This window comes from Heptranchias perlo, chromosome 2 (assembly GCF_035084215.1).
Source record: "Heptranchias perlo isolate sHepPer1 chromosome 2, sHepPer1.hap1, whole genome shotgun sequence".
Lineage (NCBI taxonomy): Eukaryota > Metazoa > Chordata > Chondrichthyes > Hexanchiformes > Hexanchidae > Heptranchias > Heptranchias perlo.
Window position 1 is genome coordinate 31225162 of NC_090326.1, and position 7625 is coordinate 31232786.

The 7625-nt window shown below is 43.5% G+C and overlaps 1 long non-coding RNA gene across 1 annotated transcript; it reads right to left on the minus strand.

Moving 5' to 3' along the window:
• Window positions 1-2738: 2738 nt before the first annotated feature.
• LOC137333177 (uncharacterized) lies at window positions 2739-7045 on the minus strand. Its single transcript, XR_010965811.1, has 2 exons — window positions 6010-7045; window positions 2739-5813 (listed from the first exon to the last, which is right to left on the minus strand). It is a non-coding gene; the product is annotated as an uncharacterized lncRNA (long non-coding RNA).
• Between the last annotated feature and the right edge of the window lie 580 nt (window positions 7046-7625).

Consider the following 7625-nt stretch of genomic DNA (forward strand, 5'->3'; position numbering starts at 1 on the left):
CTTTCCAGGATAAAAAGCCCAAGTTGCCCAAGTCATAACTTATACCTCCTCTGATGTATATTCTACTATTTGGGCTATGTAGTTCAAATTCCTATTGATTTTGTTGATTGCTGCTCTCCATTGATTGTTTAGTGTTCCTTCTTAAGAGCTCATTCAGCTTCATCTGTTGCTATTTCAACACGTTCCATGGAGTGCAAGTGTCATTTACTTTTTCTTACCATGTGCAGCAATTTAGATTTGTCTGTATTAAGTTTCATCTGGTTGTTCTGCCCATTTAAATACCACTTGTCCAGCTCATTCTGTAATTTCTGAGCTACCGCCACCAATTCCTCTGCCTCTCCTAGTTTAGCATCATATGCAAATATGACCGGTTTACACTTCTGAATCCAGCTCATTTAAGTAAATTAGAAATTGTAGTCATACCAACACCGAGTCCAGAGACACACCACTCATAACGTTTTCCTGCTTTGACGTAACTGCTCTAACGAGTACTCGTTGTTTGCTATCATTTAACCAGTTTCTGATCCATTCAAAGGGCTTACCCTGAATCCTCATCACTTTGAGTTTCATTATTAGCCTTTTGCGTGGAACTTTGTCAAAAGCCTTTTGGAAGTCAAGGTACACCATGTTATAGGGCTTACCATAGTTCACTCAGGTTGTCACTTCCTGAAGGAAATTAAGGAGGTTGGTCAGGCAGGATCTTTCCCTTCTGAGTCCATTTTGATTGTTGTTAACTAAATTATTGTACAGATAATCTTCAAGTTTACTCCTGATAATTGATTTCATTATTTTCTATGTAATGGAAGTAAGACTAATGGGGTCTATAGTTGCCTGTGTTCATTTTGTCACCCTTTTTGAACAGTCTACATTAGACTGTTTCGAATCTTCTGGTATCTTCCCAGTATCCAATGACTCCTTCATAATGATTGTCAGTGCTTCACAAATCTCCTCCCTAGTCTCTTTAAGCACGCTGGGCTACATGCCATCTATAACTGGGGTTGTATTTGTTTTGAGCCCAACTAGCCTGACTAGAATTTCCAGCTCATTTATAATAGTCATTGATTTTACTTGTAATATCTTTGTCCGAGGAAGGCACCTTGCTCAGGTCTTCCCTTGACAATACTTGAAGGAAGTATTCATTCAGAATATTTAATATTTTGTGTTCATCCTTAGTATTGAGCCTATTTGCATCTTTTATGGTTTGCACCTCTTCTCTGATTATCCTCTTGTTGCTATGTTACCAAAGTGTTTTTTACAGTTATGCTTAGCCTCAGCTACTATGCTTTATTCCAGGTGGCTCTTTGTCCCTCTGATCACCATTTTAACATGTATCTGTAATTTCTTGTATTCATCCCAGTTTGCCCCTTCTCTTTTCTCCCTGCAGGATTTGTACAGGCCATTTTTCCTCTTTATCTCAGTTTTACTGAAGTATTGTTGAACACCTCTTCCAACCTATTTGCTAAAGTTGTTCACTTATTCCATCGAATTTAGCCCTTTTAAAAATGATATACCTGGCTCAAGGTTTTAGGTATTTCTGATTCCCAGATCATGTTAAACTTTCTCATTCTGTGGTTGCTGCCCTTCAGGCTTACTACGACTTCCATTTCCTGTACATTTTCTGGGTTGTTTACAAATACCAGATCAAGATGGAAATTGCCGCTTGTGGCTTCCTCAACACACTGGTTCAAAAAGTAGCCATGGACAACATCTAATAACTCTGACTCTCAACCACTTGGGTTTTCCCAGTTTAAATTTGGTCGATTGAAGTCTCCCATTAAAATAACTTTCCTATTCTCACACGCCTTTCCTATCTCGTCAGGGATCAAATTGTCCTCCTTCTTATGCTAACTTCATAGGATCAAAGAAATCTTTGTATGTGCACACCAATGGTGTGCTCCATATTAATTTTTGCTTCAACAACAACTTGCATTTATATAGCGCCTTTAACATAGTAAAACACCCCAAGGTGCTTCACAGGAGCGTAATCAGACAAAATTTGACACCAAGCCACATAAAGAGATACTAGGACAGGTGAAGAAGTAGGTTTTAAGGAGCATCTTAAAGGAGGAGAGAGAGGCAGAGAGGGAATTCCAGAGGCAGAGAGGTAGGGAGGGAATTCCAAAGCTTAGGACCGAGGCTGCTGAAGGCACGGCCGCCAATGGTGGGGCGATTAAAATCAGGGATGCAGAAGAGGCCAGAATTTATGTTCTGCTGCCGTTCGGAGGGTTCTCCTCATTCACAAGAGGCTGTTTTTGGTCCATTTCTTCCCCGACGCAAATTGCAGCCTGCAGTGACCTGGAGCATCACAATTTCAGGCCTTAAATGCCTACTTATACATTCTGTTGGTACAAGAAGGAAACAGCATGAAGTTGTGTTACACTTTATCCATAGACTCCTTTCAATGTTGAAAGAATGGCCGTTCTATGTTGCCGCCACTGGCAATGGTGAGTGCCCATGTTGTGGTGGTGATGAGGTCTACTTTGCTTGCACTTACCTTTATGCTGGTTCTGGCACTAGTTTTGGTTGTGGTTGCTGCTGTGTTGGTACTTGTACTGATGGATTCATTTTGGCTAGTTCTTGTACTTCTCCAAGAGCCTGTCAAATTCAACGGGGAGCTACAATCATTGGATGGAAAGTGGAGAAAATGAAACTCCACTTGAAATTACATTATTGAACTCCTGCCTCAGAAAAGAAAGACAGGAAAAATATACCATAAAACTCCAACAATGGTCAATAGCTACTTGGCAGAATGTATTTAATCAATATCAGTACTGCCAGACCAGCGCAAAACAAATATTAAGTATACATAGCATCCAGCAGTAATACAACTTAGCTTCACCTAATTAGCCCATTATGAGCACTTAATCAGGCAAAGAATACAGTAGTATGGATAAGATATACTGTATACCAATTTTCCACATTGTAGGGTAGCGGCACTGGAATAGCTTGGCTTGGGAGGGGGAAAACAGACAGTTCTTGTGTGCAGGTCATCAGCACTACAGTCAGGATGTTGTCAGGGCCCAGAACCTTTGCTTTGTCCAGTGCACTCAGCCGCTTCTTAATGTCATGTGAAGTGAAGCAAATTGTTTTAACACTGGCAAGGTGGAGACCTTGGGAGGAGACCAAGTGGGATTGTTCATTTGGTACTTTTGGCTGAAGACGCTTGCAAACACTTTAGTCTTGTCCCCTGCGCTCAAATGCTGGGCTCTGCATTTTTGAGGATGAGGATGTTCAAGCAGGCTCCTCCTACCATTATTTTCCTGATTGCCCATCACCATTCTTCACTGGATTTGGTAGAGCTTTGCCTTGATCTGTTGATTGTGGGACTGCTTGGCTCTGTCTATAGTCTGCTGCTTTTGGTGTTTCTGCAGGTATCCCTGAGTTGTAGATTCCCTAGGTTGCTGTCTCATTGTACGGTATGTCTGGTACTGCTCCTGGCATGTCCTTCTATACTCCCCAGTGGACCAAGGTTGCTCTCTCGGCTTGATGGTTATGGAGCAATGAGTGATGTGTTGACCCATGAGGTTACGGATGGTGGTGGTATACAATTCTGCTGCTATTGATAACCCAGAGCACCTTATGGATGCCCAGTTTTAGGCTCTTAGATCTGTCTTTAGTCTGTCCCAGCTAGCACAATGGTAATTCTACAATACACAATGGAGCAAGTCCTCATTGTGAAGACAAGACTGTGTTTTCACAAGGAATGTGTGGTGGTCACTCCTAACAATGCTATTATGGACAGATGAGTCCACGACAGATAAAAGAAAGGAAAGACTTGCATTTATATAGTGCCAGAGGCTGTTTCCCCTGGCTGGAGAGTCTAGAACAAGGGGTCATAGTCTCAAGATAAGGTGTCGGCCATTTAGGGCCGAGATGAGTAAAAATTTCTTCACTCAGAGGGTTGTGAATCTGTGGAATTCTCTACCCCAGAGGGCTGTGGATGCTCAATCGTTGAATATATTCAAGACTGAGATCGATGGATATTTGGACACTAAGGGAATCAAGGGATATGGGGATCGGGCAGGAAAGTGGAGTTGAGGTCGAAGATCAGCCATGATCTTATTGAATAGGGGAGCAGGCTCGAGGGGCTGTATAGCCTACTCCTGCTCCTATTTCTTATGTTCTTTCATGACCTCAGGACGTCCAAAACACTTTACAGGCAATTGAGTACTTTTGAAGTGTAGTCACTGTTGTAGTGTAGGAAATGCAGCAGCCAATTTGTGCACTGCAAGGTCCCACAAACAGCAACGAGATAGTGACCAGTTATTGACCATGGGTGAATTCAGGAACCCAAACCGAAGGAGTCAGGGAAAAGATGTGCGAGTCCCATGCAGTAACATAAATCACTTGGGCACAACTCGCCAAAAGATATCGATCTGGTATCAATACACAATCTAGTCAGGAAAGCGTAGTTGAGAATAGTAAATTGATAGCTTTCTCTTGGAGATGGTTGTGTCCTTGCCTATACTAAACAATGATAAGAATGTATTTGATACCCTGTCCACTACCCGAGACATCAGGACAACGAAGAGTGAGTTTCTAATCAAACACTTTCAGACACCTCTATCTTTTGGTAAATAGCCTGGAAGGGCAGAATGGCTTGTATTGGATGTCCCAAGCTGCATGATCTTAGGATACCGCTGTGTGTAGCAGCAATGCCACCAGAAGTATGGCAGGGCAGGACTCCTACCCGCCAATCTGTCCTGCCGTTAATCCTGCTGAATTTCCACCTATGCCAGGGAACATGCCATGGGGGTTGGGAGGTGCTGAATATTGCTGATACTGTAGGACTCTGGCTGCCGACCAGGCAGACAACTGGGCCTCTTCACATCTTGGCAAATTCTGCTGATGGGAGAAGGTGTGTGATTGCTGCTCAAATCGACTGCACTGACTGGAGTGGGTCATTTAAATCTTAAAGAACCTCCCCCAGCCCTAACTACACTGGACACCAGTAAAATGCTGGTGTGATTAGCATCTAGTGTTGCTAGGGCAGTAGCTGTGGAAACATATGACTTCACTCCATTATTTGAATATCGCCACCCATATTTGGGCAGATGCTTCCAGCATCCAGTGGAAGGAACGCTGGAATATTGGTACTTGTACAGAAATGGGTGGGGACCAGTCCATATGGGTCCACACCTAATTTTCAGCTCCGTCTGCCTGCATAATGCTAGAAAACTGACGTAACTCGGGCTGACAATCTTACTAGGATCTCCAGTGTCTAGCGAGAGGCCTGGCTATACAGTCAGCATTCTGACACGTGCTTTGTGATCCATTTGATAAGTGAATGTAGGCTATTTGCTAGTTTGTCTTAGTATATGTGCAACCAGAGATCTTTAAGACAAGTGTCTGATATCGAACCAATAAAATTCTACCTTAACTAAGAGTTTTGCCGCTTCTGTATTTTGACAGACGTGACGGCAGAATGTATCATGGTGTTATAGGGACACTGCAGCTATTGCAATGAACAGAAAGTCAGGATGTTTCTGATCAGATACAAGTGGGAATGATTGTCCTCATCAGGTTTAGGCAGCGGTCGATGGGGGTGAAATGCAAATTGGGCAGGGATGCAAAACGGGCGGTATTGCATCTGATATGCGTCCCATCCGATATTCCCTTCCATTGACTTCATCGTTTTGCGTCCCCGCCCAATTTCACCCCCTATATGTGTTGGCGCCAGTGCAAAATTCTTTGATATCACTCAAGCTCACTGTTGGGTCTGGTGCCGTGGGTCCTGTCTGTGGAATGTGGACTCGGAGAAGAAACTTCTACCAGCTATGCAGATTCAAGGAGGAGTGCAGTGAAGAAAGGGGCTAAAACGACAAAAGTATACTTCAACTTTGATTACATTACCACTCATATTTAAACAAGACAAAAACAAAACTTGCACTTTTATAATCCACGGGATAGAATAATGCTGTTTCTCCAGGATTTCCACCAAACTTCTGCTGAGGTTACAGTGGGAGATTGGAGAACCCCCATTGGAAATTCTACCCCTATATGTCTTACCAGGCCCTCGGGATGCCTCAAAGTGCTTCACAGCCAATGAATTACTTTTCAACTGCAGTCACTGTTGTTGTATAGGCAAACGCAGCAGCCAATTTGTGCAAATCAAAGTCCTGTAAACAGCAAATGAGATGAATGAGCAGTTAATCTGTTTCGGTGTTGTTGGTTGAGGGGGGAATGTTGACTAGGACACAAGGAGAACACCCTGCTCTTCTTTCGATAGTGCCAACAACAACAACTTGCATTTATATAGCGCCTTTAACATAGTAAAACGTCCCAAGTAAAACTTCACAGGAGCGTTCGCAAACAAAATTTCACATAGAGCCACATAAGGAAATATTAGGACGATGACCAAAAGCTTGATCAAAGAGGTAGTTTTTAAGGAGCGAATTAAAGGAGATAAGAGAGGTAGAGAGGTGGAGAGGTTTAGGGAGGGAATTCCAGAGCTTAGGCCCTAGGCAGCTGAAGGCACGGCCGCGATTAAAATCGGGGATGCGCAAGAGGCAAGAATTGGAGGAGCGCAGAGATCTCAGAGGGTTGTAGGGCTGAAGGAGGTTACAGAGATAGAGAGGAGTGAGGCCATGGAGGAATTTGAAAACAAGGATGAGAATTTTAAAATCGAGGCATTCCCGGACTGGGAGTCAATGAAGGTCAGCGAGCACAGGGGTGATGGATGAATGGGACTTGGTGCGAGTTAGGATATGGGCAGCAGTGTTTTGGATGAGCTCAAGTTTATGGAGGGTGGAAGATGGGAGACCAACCAAGAAACATTGGAATAGTCCAGTCTGGAGGTAACAAAGGCATGGATGAGGGTTTCTGCAGCAGATGAGTTAAGGCAGGGGCAGAGATGGGCGATGTTATGGAGGTGGAAATAGGCGGTCTTGGTAATGGAGTGAATATGTGGTCAGAAGCTCATCTCAGGGTCAAATAGGATGCCAAAGTTGTGAACAGTTTGGTTCAGCCTCAGACAGTGGCCAGGCAGAGAGATGGAGTTGGTGGCCAGGGATTGCAGTTTGCAGCAAGGACCAAAGACAATGCCTTCGGTCTTCCCAATATTTAGTTGGAGGAAATTTTTGCTCAGTACTGCACTGAAGTGTCAGCCTAGATTATGTGCTCAAGTTCCTGAAGTGGGACTATGAACCCACAACTTACTGACTCAGAGACGGGCGTGCTACCACTGAGCCAAGGCTGACATCTAAAATGGTTAGAATTTGAATTTTCTGTAATAAATCAGTGTTGAAGCAGAGTCCATAAGTACATTTAAGGGGCAATTCGTTGCTTGAAAAAGAGGAATATTAAAGGGCATTGGGAGGGAGCAGGAGAGAGGGATTAGACTACTTGGCTCATATGGAGAAAAGCACTGACATAGACGATGCATTGAATGGGCTGTTACTGCACTACAATATTCTATGATTCTGTGAGAGGCCATTTCATTTTCTACCAGGAGTTTCTATTAAATTTAGCAGTCAGTATAATACTTTTACAATTTACCAGTACAAATTTAGGGTGTAAATTCCGAGGCCTCGGACTAAAGTAGCAGACCGGGGGCCGATGACGTCATTGGGGCCCAATCTGCATATTTAAACAAGACCCCCGCAGTTTGGGGCGGGTGTCCTGCT